At 46.7% G+C, this 14,239-nt stretch overlaps 1 protein-coding gene across 1 annotated transcript in view; it reads left to right on the top strand.

Moving 5' to 3' along the window:
• Positions 1 to 14,239, top strand: part of LOC121541798 (ephrin-B2-like) — a 65,348-nt gene that overhangs the window by 24,641 nt on the left and 26,468 nt on the right. The window lies entirely within an intron of this gene.

Genomic DNA, 14,239 nt, shown 5'->3' on the forward strand with positions numbered 1-14,239 from the left:
AATCTGCCACTGCCACGGTGGATATCAGAAATGAAACCACCGAGGCCACCGCCAAGCCCAGCCCAGCACCGATGATACTGCCGAGCTCCAGCTAGCTCCGCGTGAAGAGCCATGGCTCAACAGCCCCCTCCACCCTGACTGTTCCTGACAATCTTGGAACAGAGGAGCCAGCCCAGGTTAGACTAGAATCGTACCCTAGCCGCAGGTTTTCTGTCCAAAAACATTCATTTAATAGCAACTGGTTCATAGGAATAGAGTGGCTGGAATACTCAGTGGTTCCCATGTCGAAAGTTCTGTGTTGGGTCCAATGCTAACGCAGACAAGGCCTTCACCCAAGGCAGGTATTCTAACTGGAAGTATGCTATTGATAGAACCAAAGGATTCGCTAGGCACGCATTAAGCAAGGAGCTTTTGGAATGCACTGCACTGTGGAAAGAAAAATATGTTGTATTCGGCTGCATTCACATAGGCAGTTTGTAATAGGTGAATTACCCTATCTATCTTGTAGCCTATATTCATTGCCAAAATGGCCTTGCTTTAGTGTGTAGGGCACTGTCCATTGTGCTGATACAGCACAGTGGAGATGGGTTGCAGATTTCACGCCAACCTGTCACTTCAAAAGCACTCAATGATCTCAGAGTCTTGGCATTTGAACTTTATGTTTATTGTGGTATATAATTCCAATGCAAGAGCCCCCCAAATTGTGCCCCCTCACCGATTTCTACTGTCCCCTGAGTTACTTTATCCTGGTGCCGGGTCTGGTGACACCTCCCTCTCGGACAGTCCTGTGCTCATGTGGTTGTGTGTGTGTGTGTGTGTTTGGTTTACTATGAGTGTCTGCGCGTGTCTGTGTTAGGCCTGTATGTTTTCCAGTCTAAATATTTAACAGACAAATAGTCTAGATTGTGGAGATTAAACAGTGTCAAATGAAGAGGGGCAATGGAAAGTGCAGTGGGTATGTGTGTGAATGGGCGAGCTGTCTGTATATGGGCACGCTTGTGTGAAATGTATTCAAACTTACAGTGAAATGCTGTTTGTGAGACAAAACAAAAGTTTTCCATAGACTTGTGAAAGTGACTTTGGAAAAAGCTCCAAATGGGCTGTACCACTTGACCTCTGATTAGGGGTGTGCAAGTAAGGGAGGATAATCATCCTACACAACACAACACAACACACACCCAGCCCTCTTGTGGAGTGCTCCACTGTCAGTCAGACAACAAAGCAGTCTGTGAGGGGATTACTCACTCTCTCTTTCTCTCTCCTCTCCTCTCTCTCTCCTTCCCTCTGTCATCTATTCATTAGTTGATTTACCCTTTCATCACTTACTCAGTAGCTCGATCTCTCCGTGTACCCTCTTTCTAGTCCTTCATCACGTTCAGTTGAAATGTGAGCAAAGTTGTGGGGAATGTTTCCACTGTTGTTACCTGAGATCAGGGACAGCGACAGAGCTATCTGGAACTTATTTATTATTAAAACATCACCAGAATGTTACCAGTTGTGGGCTAGTGTATGTCAGAAAAGGGACTAGTGGTGGAAGCTGCATTTGGAGTGTTGATTGGGATTCTTGGCAGAAGACTAATCTGATGAAATCTCTTCAGTAATCCAATGGTTTCATTAAGTCTTGCCTAAGGATATGGACAGAATTCAAAATCAGTTAAAGGGTGCATGACATAAAGGACTTTTCTCATTTTCACATGTTTTGTATGTGTATGGCTTACACCCACACACTAACATTTGCTTTCTTCATTTTATACACCCTCATAGCTACCTGCCAGTATTATTTGCAAATCCCCTTTCACCGTCCTTCTCGTTTTTTAATTTTCTGTTTCAAAGGTGCTTCCCTGGCAGGCCTTCAAAGCCTTGGCAGAGCATGAGAGCGTGCTGTGGAGAATGGAGTAATTGCAGTCTTAAGATTACACTGATGATGGTTTCCCTGTGAGGTGGGGTGGGGGGGGGAGTATGACGACGTTCCCTCCAATATGAAATTAATTCTCAGAACAGTGCATCACTATAGTAAAAAAACATGCTTGGCTTTTACCTTGTTTTTTGTGCTTGTTTGATCTGAATCCCCTTTCAACCCTTTTCGCTCATTTCTCCTCCTGTATCTCCATGTGCTTCTCTCCCTCCTATCTCCTTGTTTTTCTCTATCCCTGCCTTCTGTCTCTGTCTCTGTCTGCTCCTCCCTCTCTCTTTCATAAAGGTTAAGTGGCATGAATAATATTTTCTGTATGCCTCGCAGAGCATTATGGGTAATTGGGGGACCATCGAATGGAGAGCAAGGTCCAAGAGCCATGTCAGCAATAAGAATAAACATAAACAAACTAATCTGGCAAAGGACATGTAGTTAGTTTAACAAACCAGAGCCAGATTTCCCTTTCAACATCCACGTAATTGAAACCAACTCGCTCTCTATCTCCGCCTCTTCTTTTTTGCTCTCTCTCTCTTTCTTTGTCTCTGACGTTGCATATTCAATATCTCCATCTTTATGCTTCAAATACACATACTCTAATGAAACTTCTTTATAAAAAAATATTACAAAGAATGAAAACCTAGATGTTCCCTGGCGTGCTAGTATGTGTGAGGGAGACAGGAATGAAGAAGGCAAAGGGAAAAGGAGGAGGGAGAGAAGGGACTAGTGAGTTGTTCTCTCTCTCCTCTGTGCTCTCCGACTTTCTTCTGCACTCCTCCTCCAAACAAAGAGAAGGGGGTATTTGTAGTCTGCTCATCTCTAATCAACCCTGTGATTTGGGTTTGATGAGCCTTTTCATGTGTGGTTAGAGTCCGGGGCCACGGGGTGCATGTCTACCTCTCACAGCCTGATACAACTGAGAGTCAGACAAATACAGCTCCACTCCACAATGTTTAGAAAACGTCAACTTTCTGAACCTCAGTGGCCTCAACCTCAGTTGCACTTGTAAGGAACCAACCTTAGAGTGGAGTGCTGTGGTTGCGTCTGAGCTCCGGTTGTGTCATGGTTGGTCTATGTTAAGGGCATCGTGTGATGGGGACTGAGTCATGAGGTAGGAATGTGGCTACTATATCTCAGTCCTTAACTCATTAAATAACACAGATAAAGGTTCAAAACAACACTCACAAAACACTTCAGATAAAGCAGCACTCACTTAGCAGGTCTGGGGGAAGGCTCCTAGTAGCATTTCACCGAACTGCTGTTTCAGGGGACTGCCGCCACAAAGTTCACATTTATACACTTTTCTAGACCTGAAAATTATGTGTTAACCAACAGAGCCTTCCCAGCTACGATTGCACTCAATTACAGTGTTTGTACAGTTTATTGGCATGTAATTAACTATGGTGTGAAACGCTGAGAGATGTGTATAAGTTCAACTTTATTTTTCCCATATAGTCCGGGTAGCCATTTGATTAGCTGTTCAGCAGTCTTATGGCTTGGGGGTAGAAGCTGCAATACAAATATATACAGTAGGCTTACTAGTGATCGACATACAAAAGTATAGCAAGCCAAAGCTGCCTAATAAGTAAAGTGCTCTGTGCATTCTTAGATCATCTCGTCAACAACATATCAACAATGTGCTGACAAAAACAAAAAGCATTGTCAACATCACCTTCATCATCCTCATCAACAACATATTACCATCGTCTTCCTCAACATCATCATCCCTAGCCTACCTCCTCTTCCCTGTATTGAAAAGGGAAATGGCCATAGGGGTGAAGGAGTGCTTGTACCTCAGTGGCAGTCGGTGCCGTTTAAAGATGAGGGAGGACAAAACATGTTTTTATGAGCATGGCCTTATTTCTATTACAGCATATTGGATGACTGTCATTCATATTCCGTTTCACCCAGCTCAATGTAACATTGATAGGTTTCGGCTACTACATGATATTCAAATTTTCCCTATCCCCATCATGAGGTTGCTACAACCTAGCCTATGAATGAAAGTTTACAACGTAGGCGCACACGTCGAGATAAATTTGAGTAATCAAAGTGACAGACATTGACACATTCAATACTGCCTTGCACAATCTTGCCTGCATCTAGCTGATCTAGTGTGTAATTATTAGTCCAACAGTTGCGAACGAGAGTTTCTATTGGACAAATTCAGGTATGTTTATCCCCGTTTCATTCAATTTGCTTCCATTTAAGAAACGTTTTTCAACAGAATCGTCGGAATGAATACACCCCTGATCACATGCAAACACAGTTCACTTTCATAGCAGCCACATATAAACAGCATGATCCCTTTGATCGTTGGATAATTCCTTCTCGCATCTACGCACTCTCCTCCTCACCTTTTCCCTACGCTTGTGGACTTCCATGCACAACACATCAGCTCTCTATGACCAGGCGAAAAAACCTTTCCAAGCCAAACCTTCATATCATAACTGCTAACCGCTACTCACAGCCTACATCATTGTCACCATATTAACTAACGTTAACATAGCTACTAGAACTAGCGCGTTAGTAAACCCGCTACAATTATGCAGTACAGTTAGCAAGCAGTTTAGCAGTTACACCGGCTGGCCCTGGTGGCAATAAATTAATAAAACCAAAAGCTTACCTTGACTTGGAAGAGTTCTGGTGTTGGATAGCCATAGCCAGCTAGGTAACATAGCATCCCTCTCTGTTTGAGCCAGGTGTGTCGGTAGGCTAAACTAGCTAGCTGCGTTCGCTAGGTAAGAAAGTGAAAGTGAAAAAAAAAAGAAATATAACAAGCTCACTCTGTCTTGCTTCTCCTTCATTTTTGAAGAAATTAATTTGTTCAAAACTGTTCAACTATTGTCTTTCTCTCTCTTTGAGTCAACTACTCACCACATTTTATGCACTGCAGTGCTAGCTAGCTGTAGCTTATGCTTTCAGTACTAGATTCATTCTCTGATCCTTTGATTGGGTGGACAACATGTCAGCTCATGCTGCAAGATCTCTGATAGATTGGAGGACGTCCCCCGGAAGTTGTCATAATTACTGTGTACGTCTATGGAAGGGGGTGAGTACCACAAGCCTCCTAGGTTTTGTATTGAAGGACGGACACTAGCTGTCCTCCGGCTACACCATGGCGCTACCCTACAGAGTGCTGTTGAGGCTACTGTAGACCTTCATTTCAAAACAGTGTGTTGTAATAAATTATTTGGTGACGTGAATATATTTAGTATAGTTTTTAAATGTTTCACTATTTTGATTTTTTATGAAATTTACTTAGGAGGATGTTCCTCCCCTTCCCTCTCTGAGGAGCCTCCACTGTTGTACCTGTTGGTCTTAACAGTGGGCAATCTTAACCAGGAGCCAGAGGGTAGGACCTGGAACTCATTGTGTAGGGGGGTGAGCACAGTTCGGTAGGATGAATTCTGCCATCCTCACCACTTGTCTGTTGTACAGATCAGACAGACTACTCTGCTGGACTCCTGTGATCTTACTGCCCACATTCACTATTCTAGGTAGTGCATTTTTTGTTTTGTTTACAGGCTGGCCTTGTTACTGGCTGGCCTGTAAACAATCCAAATGCTAAAACCATGTTCCACCTCATGCCAGTGAAAACCCTGGTCTAATGAACCAGGCCACCTACCAACGTGTTCACACTGGGTGGGCGGCTGGGCTGAGGCTGGCTGAGTGGACTGCAGGCCCTGGTGCCTCCTGGTACAGTCCTTCTCTATACAGGACCTCCAGACCGGGACAGGGGCAGTAGCATGGAGCTTCAAGGGGGATTACAGGGGAAGTTTGCTTGAAAACATCTCCAACAGAGCAGTGAGGCAGGATGGTGTGGGCAAACATGGAGCTGGAAGTGTATTCACATGAGCATGAGGTGGGCTTACAGCTAGAACTACAGCTAGTGGAGTGGGTGTGAAATAAGAGGAGAAGGGTGCAGTCAGGCAATTAAGCAAACACCCACATTCCCATAAACACTGGGCCATGAAGGAGGCCAGAGGCCATTCCAATCTGCCCACGGGTAATAAGGCTGTGGGAGCAACACACTGAATCCTCTGTAGCATCACATAGACCACAAGTAGAGACTGTAAACACATGATAAACACAATCTAGCAGATATACACTCACATGCATAGATTAAAAAGTCAAGTAAGCTATGGTTGCCCTTCCTTTGACCTGTGTGTTGTCACAACAACGACTGACTGATTCATACTGACCAGTTTTCATCTGATATTAATATTTCAGATTATGTATGCAATCCTGATGCATCATTTATGGCGCGATTTTAAAACTCTACCATTAATGTGGCATCAGAATCTGTTTCATCATCAGCTCTGTTGTTTTAAAAAGAGAAGTTGAAAGAGAAAATTATATATTCATGTAGTTCGCTTCAGCATCAATGTAAGATCAGATGAATGGAAGTTCCCCCAGATGAGCATCAAGCAGAAGTTTAAAGGAGCCCACTGTCCTCTGTAAGGCCCACAACTATGTTGAATATGGCCATGGTCCGTGCTCCGTAGCTATGTTCAACCATGCTTTCCATCTAATCCCACTAATACCTGGAGGACCTTCAACAGTCACCGAGGGCCATTTCCATTCTCCAATCCTAGCCTTCAACAGTGTGCTCTAATTTAGGCTTTGAACCCACTTAACAAGGTCAATTGTGTGTAGCTGTGAATGGCTTCAGGCCTGTAGTGCCAGGATGTAACCTCAGGCTAAAGTTATGATGGGAGGTTGACAGTGTGGGATCTGTTATATTCACTGATGTCACGTGTGTAGAGATGTCACAGACACTCTTGATTGGCTACTTGAACACAGTAGTGTATAATGGAGATGTTGAGTCATGGGAATCTTGAAATTAGGAGGACAGATAGGACAGGCCTGATGGAAACAGCAAATTTGTCGGTAAACGTTCATGTCACACTCTGGCTCCAGGACTTGTGTATTTGAGCCAGGGTGTATGTTGTTTTGTTGGGTTTTGGGTGATTGTTTATGTTTGCATGTCTGTCACGTTTATTTCTAGGTTGGGAGTTCTGGGTGTCTATTTCTAGGTCGTTGATTGGTGTCGTGTGACTCCCAATCGGAGGTAACGAGTGTCAGCTGTCGGCTCGTTATCTCTGATTGGGAGCCATATTTAAACTGTTGTGTTTCACTGTTTGTTTGTGGGTTTTTGTTCCATGTTTCTGTCAGTGTTACAGAGGACTTCACTATCGTCATTTGTTGTTTTTTCGTGGTTGCTTTATTTAATAAAGTCATTATGTTCACTCGCAACGCTGCGTATTGGTCCGCTTCCTCAGACGATCGTGACAGAAAAACCCACCATAAAAGGACCAAGCAGCGTGTCAAGCGGCAACAGGATCCACCTACACAGGATTTATATCCACCCATAAAGGATTCATGGACATGGGAGGAGATACTGGATGGTAAGGGTCCTTGGGCACAACCGGGAGAATATCGCCTCCCCTCGTGAAGAGCTGGAGGCAGCTAAAGCCGAGAGGAGGCGATATGAGGAGGCAGCACGGAGGCAAGGCTGGAAGCCCGGGAGTACTACCCAAAAAATTTTTGGGGGGGCACATGGACTTGGCGCCTGGGCAGCAGGAGGCTGCCACAGGAGATGTGGAGAGAAGGCTATCGGATTACGGGAGCCATTGGCGCAGTAGAGGAGGGAAGTTGTTGTCGCACGGCATGAGAGACTGAAGTGTGTTACCAGTCCGGTCCGGCCCGTTCCTGATCCCCAGTTAAGGCCAGTGGTGTGTGTTCCCGGTGCACGGACCGGCCTGTTCCTGCTCCACGCACGTATCCTACGGGTGCGTCACCAGCCCAGCCCGGCCTGTTCCTTCAGAGCCGTCCCGCCAGACCCGGAGCCGCTAGAGCCTTCCGCCAGACAGAATCATACACCTGCTATGGAATCAGCAGGAGCCGACGCAGCCTATGCTGGACTGGAGGCTCGGGTTCGTGACCGGCAGGAGCGGCTCATGCGGATGGGAGCCGTCCTGCTGGAGGTGATGACTGCAATCCGAGGCTGGGGTCCGCCTCCACCGCTAGCCGCCCAGCCAGCACCATCAGCCAGCCATGAGCAGCCAGACCCGTCAGCCAGCCATGAGCAGCCAGATCCGTCAGCCAGCCATGAGCAGCCAGATCCGTCAGCCAGCCATGAGCAGCCAGATCCGTCAGCTAGCCATGAGCAGCCAGATCCGTCAGCCAGCCATGAGCAGCCAGATCCGTCAGCCAGCCATGAGCAGCCAGATCTGTCAGCCAGCCATGAGCAGCCAGATCTGTCAGCCAGCCATGAGCAGCCAGATCCGTCAGCCAGCCATGAGCAGCCAGATCCGTCAGCTAGCCATGAGCAGCCAGATCCGTCAGCCAGCCATGAGCAGCCAGACCCGTCAGCCAGCCAGGATCCGCCAGAGCCGTCTAGCCAGGATCCGCCAGAGCCGTCCAGCCAGGATCTGCCAGAGCCGTCCAGCCAGGATCCGCCAGAGCCGTCCAGCAAGGATCCGCCAGAGCCGTCCAGCCAGGATCCGCTAGAGCCGTCCAGCCAGGATCTGCCAGAGCTGTCCAGCCAGGATCCGCCAGCCAGCCAGGATCCGCCAGAGCCAGCCAGCCAGGATCCGCCAGAGCCGTCCAGCCAGGATCCGCCAGAGCCGTCCAGCCGGGATCCGCCAGAGCCGTCCAGCCGGGATCCGCCAGAGCCGACCAGCCAGGAGCCACCAGAGCCGTCCAGCCAGGATCCGCCAGAGCCGTCCAGCCAGGATCTGCCAGAGCTGTCCAGCCAGGATCCGCCAGCCAGCCAGGATCCGCCAGAGCCGTCCAGCCAGGATCCGCCAGAGCCGTCCAGCCAGGATCCGCCAGAGCCGTCCAGCCAGGATCCGCCAGAGTCGTCCAGCCAGGACCCGCCAGAGCCGTCCCAGCCGGGATCCGCCAGTGCCGTCCCAGCCGGGATCCGCCAGAGCCGTCCAGCCGGGGATCCGCCAGAGCCGTCCAGCCGGGATCCGCCAGAGCCGTCCCAGCCGGGATCCGCCAGAGCCGTCCAGCCGGGATCCGCCAGAGCCGACCAGCCAGGAGCCACCAGAGCCGTCCAGCCAGTATCCGCCATTCAGCCTGGTACTGCCCCTTAGTCCGGTACTGCCCCTTAGTCCGGTACTGCCCCTTAGTCCGGTGCTGCCCCTTAGTCCGGTGCCGCCCCTTAACCCAGTGGGGTTTAGTTGGGGGGTGGTCATGTGGAGGAGGCTAGGGAAGCGGGTGGTGACTAAGGTGGGATGGGGACCACGACCAGGGGCAGAACCGCCACCGTGGACAGACGCCCACCCAGACCCTCCCCTAGACTGTATGCTGGTGCGCCCGGAGTTCGCACCTTTAGGGGGTATCTGTCACACTCTGGCTCCAGGACTTGTGTATTTGAGCCAGGGTGTATGTTGTTTTGTTGGGTTTTGGGTGATTGTTTATGTTTGCATGTCTGTCACGTTTATTTCTAGGTTGGGAGTTCTGGGTGTCTATTTCTAGGTCGTTGATTGGTGTCGTGTGACTCCCAATCGGAGGTAACGAGTGTCAGCTGTCGGCTCGTTATCTCTGATTGGGAGCCATATTTAAACTGTTGTGTTTCACTGTTTGTTTGTGGGTTTTTGTTCCATGTTTCTGTCAGTGTTACAGAGGACTTCACTATCGTCATTTGTTGTTTTTTCGTGGTTGCTTTATTTAATAAAGTCATTATGTTCACTCGCAACGCTGCGTATTGGTCCGCTTCCTCAGACGATCGTGACAGTTCAAAATGTAGACAAAACAAAATACACTAGACAAGGTGGGATCTTTATGTGTCGGTAAACTTAATTATGCAAGAAATGGCGCAAATATTGATATAATAACTATCGAAGTAAACTTGGAGTCACGCAATGACATGTTATGTGGGCCTCTCACTACGACTCGGGAAAGCATGCGATGGAAACCAATTTAACTTGTATTTTATATTTGTTACATGGTAATCTAACCGCAAAAGTAATTTTTATGTGCACTACATCATCACGCACAGCCTTTTATCCGCAACAAGTCAGTTTGATGGAAATACATCTCTGGTGGGAAAATGCAGTAACCACGTCTCCATCCACAGTTTTTATGTGAGTAAAGTCATACCGTATAAACAAAATCACTACAGCTGTGATGGAAACAGGAAGTTTTGGTTCAATTTTATGAATGCCGACAGATAATTTGATCGTTGGACATAGTGGGATCTTTTAGTGTCGGTAAAATTAATTATGCAAGAAATAGTGGTGGAAATGCCATTATGCGCAAATATTGTTATAATAACCATCATATGGAAGTAAACGTGGAGTCCCGTGATGATATGGTGTGTGGTCCTCCTACTCGGACTCAGGAAACCATGCAGTTTAAGTGCTCGGTGATCTTAATGCTCCTTTTCAATAAATATTGACGGTCTTATTCTGGTGACATGATGATCGATGCTTGACTGCCATTTGACAAATACAAATATTCTCGCTATTATTCATAATCTCAACATAATCTCATCCTCTGACAAATCAACGGTACGTTTTCGGTGTTCCTCAAGGTTTCGTTTTAGGACCACTATTGTTTTCACTGTATATTCTACCTCTTGGTGATGTCATTCGGAAACACAATGTCAACTTTCACTGCTATGCGGATGACACACAGCTGTACATTTCGATGAAACATGGTGAAGCCCCAAAATTGCCTACCCTGGAAGCCTGTGTTTCAGACATAAGGAAGTGGATGGCGGAAAATGTTTTACTTTTAAACTCAGACAAAACAGAGATGCTAGTTCTAGGTCCCAAGAAGCAAAGAGATCTGCTGTTTGATCTGACAATTAATCTTGATGGTTGTACAGTCATCTCAAGGAAAACTGTGAAGGACCTCGGCATTACTCTGGACCCTGATCTCTCTTTTGATGAACATATCAAGTATATTTAAAGGGCAGCTTTTTTCCATCTTCGTAACATTGCAAAAATCTGAAACTTTCTGTCCAAAAATGGTGCAGAAAAGCTAATCCATGCTTTTGTCACTTCTAAATTAGACTACTGCTATGCTATACTCTCCGGCTACTCGGATAAAGCACTAAATAAACTTCAGTTAGTGCTAAATACGGCTGCTAGAATCTTGACTAGAACCAGAAATATATATAATATTACTCCAGTGCTAGCCTCTCTGGCTTCCTGTTATGGCTAGGGCTGATTTCAAGGTTTTACTGCTAACCTACAAAGCATTACATGGACTTGCTCATACCTATCTCTCCGATTTGGTCCTGCCGTACATACCTACACGTACGCTACGGTCACAAGACGCAGGCCTCCTTATTGTCCCTAGAATTTCTAATCAAACAGCTGGAGGTAGGGCTTTCTCCTATAGAGCTCAATTTTTATGGAATGGTCTGCCTATCCATGTGAGAGACGCAGACTCAGTCTCGACCTTTAAGTCTTTACTGAAGACTCATCTCTTCAGTAGGTCCTATGGTTGAGTGTAGTCTGGCCCAGGGGTGCGAAGGTGAACGGCAAGGCACTGGAGTGACGAACCGCCCTTGCTGTCTCTGCCTGGCCGGCTCCCCTCTCTCCACTGGGATTCTCTGCCTCTGACCCTATTACGGGGGCTGAGTCACTGGCTGAAATTCTCCTGTCTTATCTGGTGTCCTATGTGAACTTAAGTATTCACCCTCTTATTCTCCCATCTCTCTCTCTCTCTCTCTCTCTCTCTCTCTCTCTCTCTCTCTCTCTCTCTCTCTCTCTCTCTCTCTCTCTCTCTCTCTCTCTCTCTCTCTCTCTCTCTCTCTCTCTCTCTCTCTCTCTCTCTCTCTCTCTCTCTCTCTCTCCCCTCCCACCCCCACTCGCGGAGGACCTGAGCCCTAGGACCATGCCTCAGGACTACCTGGCCTGATTACTCCTGGCTTTCCCCGTCCCCAGTCCACCTGGTTTCTGCTGTTATGCCTGTGGCTATTGAACCCTGACCTGTTCACCAGACGTGCTACCTTGTCATGCTGCCACTCCAGTTTCAACTGTTCTGCCTGCGACGATGGAACCCTGACATGATTCACCGGACGTGCTACCTTGTCCCGGACCTGCTGACATGATTCACCGGACGTGCTACCTTGTCCCGGACCTGCTGTTTTCAACCCTCTCTCTCTCCCTCTCTCTCTCCCTCTCTACCGCACCTGCTGTCTCAACCTCTGAATGCTCGGCTATGAAAAGCCAACTGACATTTACTCCTGAGGTGCTGACCTGTTGCACCCTCTACAACCACTGTGATTATTATTTGACCCTGCTGGTCATCTATGAACACTTGAACATCTTGAAGAACGATCTGGCCTTAATGGCCATGTACTCTTATAATCTCCACCCGGCACAGCCAGAAGAGGACTGGCCACCCCTCAGAGCCTGGTTCCTCTCTAGGTTTCTTCCTAGGTTCCTGCCTTTCTAGGGATTCTTTCCTAGCCACCGTGCTTCTACATCTGCATTGCTTGCTGTTTGTGGTTTAAGGCTGGGTTTCTGTATAAGCACTTTGTGACATCTGCTGATGTAAAAAGGGCTTTATAAATACATTTGATTTGATGTAGGCTAGCCTATCCGCACAGCCTACCCGCACTGTATCTGCCAGCTGTTGGATAGAGCGTACGTGCCAAGACCAGAGTAGGCACATTTGCTATTTAATGCAACAGTTTTTGTGACAAAACTATCGGTAGTTGAAAATGCGATGGAAACACATTAAACTTTAGATTTTTATTTGGCATATGAAAACTTTTGTGTGCACTATGTCATCACACACTGATTTTTATTTGCAACAAGTCCGTTTGGTGGAAACACCACTGGTGGGAAAATTTGCATATCTTCTTTATGCGGATTTTAGAATATTCACATGAAAATCTGTCACCAATTGGATGGAAACATAGCTAGTGATAGACATTATTTGATTACTCAACATAGGGAAGAGCTGGCTCAAAACTCAAAGGGCTGCACAATAATTATCTACTTACATTGCTATATGTGTGTGTAGAATAACTAGTGTAGGATCCAATGTGATAGCATGGATGTGATGTGTGTGCTGAGCATAAGATGTCTCTGTGAGATGTGTCCTGACAAATGAAAAGGTCAGTGTCTCTCATTCTCTGTTCTATCTGTGCAGATCAGATCACTGTGAAGCTCAGGCCTCTCTAACTGTGATCATGCAGGACCAGGACCTAGTTTTAGTTGTCCATTATGGTCCAGATCAAAGCCACTACATGGTACATACTGTATCCTTCATAGTGTCTCCTACTGTAGCCTATGTCACAGGAAAACCTCAAAGTGAACGTAACAGCCAATGATTTATTGTCATGCTCGTCAAACGCCCCAAACTCTTGTTTCCCTCTCTCCCAAAACACCTTGATCCGAGAGAAGGAGAGCGAGATGAAGAGAGAGAGAGAGAGAAAAGAAGCCTGGAGGACCCTGTTTTAATTGTCTGCTTGTTCCTCCCTGTGCTGAAATGTCACCAGGCTCTCAGGGAACTAAGTGCTCTCTGCGCCTTCATCTGCTCAAGGGTTCTTCTACACAGAGCTATTGTCATCAGGTGGTGTAATATACTCTGATGTTACATTGAGTTTGTTACTGAAGGTGTGTGAGACTCAAGGTGGGGAGCTTAGCAAGGTTTCACTGTGAAATGACCGTGAAATGACCGTGAAATGACCGTGAATTCACAGTGAATTAAGTGTGTCCTCTAGAGTCTAGACTGTGAACTGGCGTTGTTGGATTTAGCAGGAATTATGGGGAATTTACAGTGGAATGCCCAACAGACTACAAAGACCACCGCGAAATCCCACAAGTCTAAGAAGTTGTATTGAAAACAGAAGCGGAAACCATGGCAGCATAATTGACTTTAGGATTATTAGGGAGACAATTAGAGAGTTTAGTTGTCCATGATTTCTTTTTTTTTTTTTTTACATTTTACTCCAGCTTGCTGGCAAACATTGTGAAATCATGCAGAATTACCCAGACAAAGGACTCATCCAAGTCTGTAGTCTTCATTCCTTCACTGAATCTGCTCTGTATTGCGGAGTTGACTCCGTCTGTCTAATGGTCGGCTGCAAATTTCAGTCTTATTAAACATCTTGTTAATGTTGTTGATGCGTGTGCTGATATGAGGCTGTGATTTGATTTGTATTCACTGGGAATTTATTTCAATAAGGGCATCCTCTAAATGACAGGGTAATGTGTGATGTGACTGAAGTGGTCCCTGGGGATGGGCACACACATCTACAGAAAGAAACACACATACCACTCCCACAGCCGTGCATGTACCCTCACACCCAGTGCTCCCACAGTCTGTGCCTCAAAATTGTGCCATGAATAG

Source organism: Coregonus clupeaformis, chromosome 27, assembly GCF_020615455.1.
Source record: "Coregonus clupeaformis isolate EN_2021a chromosome 27, ASM2061545v1, whole genome shotgun sequence".
Lineage (NCBI taxonomy): Eukaryota > Metazoa > Chordata > Actinopteri > Salmoniformes > Salmonidae > Coregonus > Coregonus clupeaformis.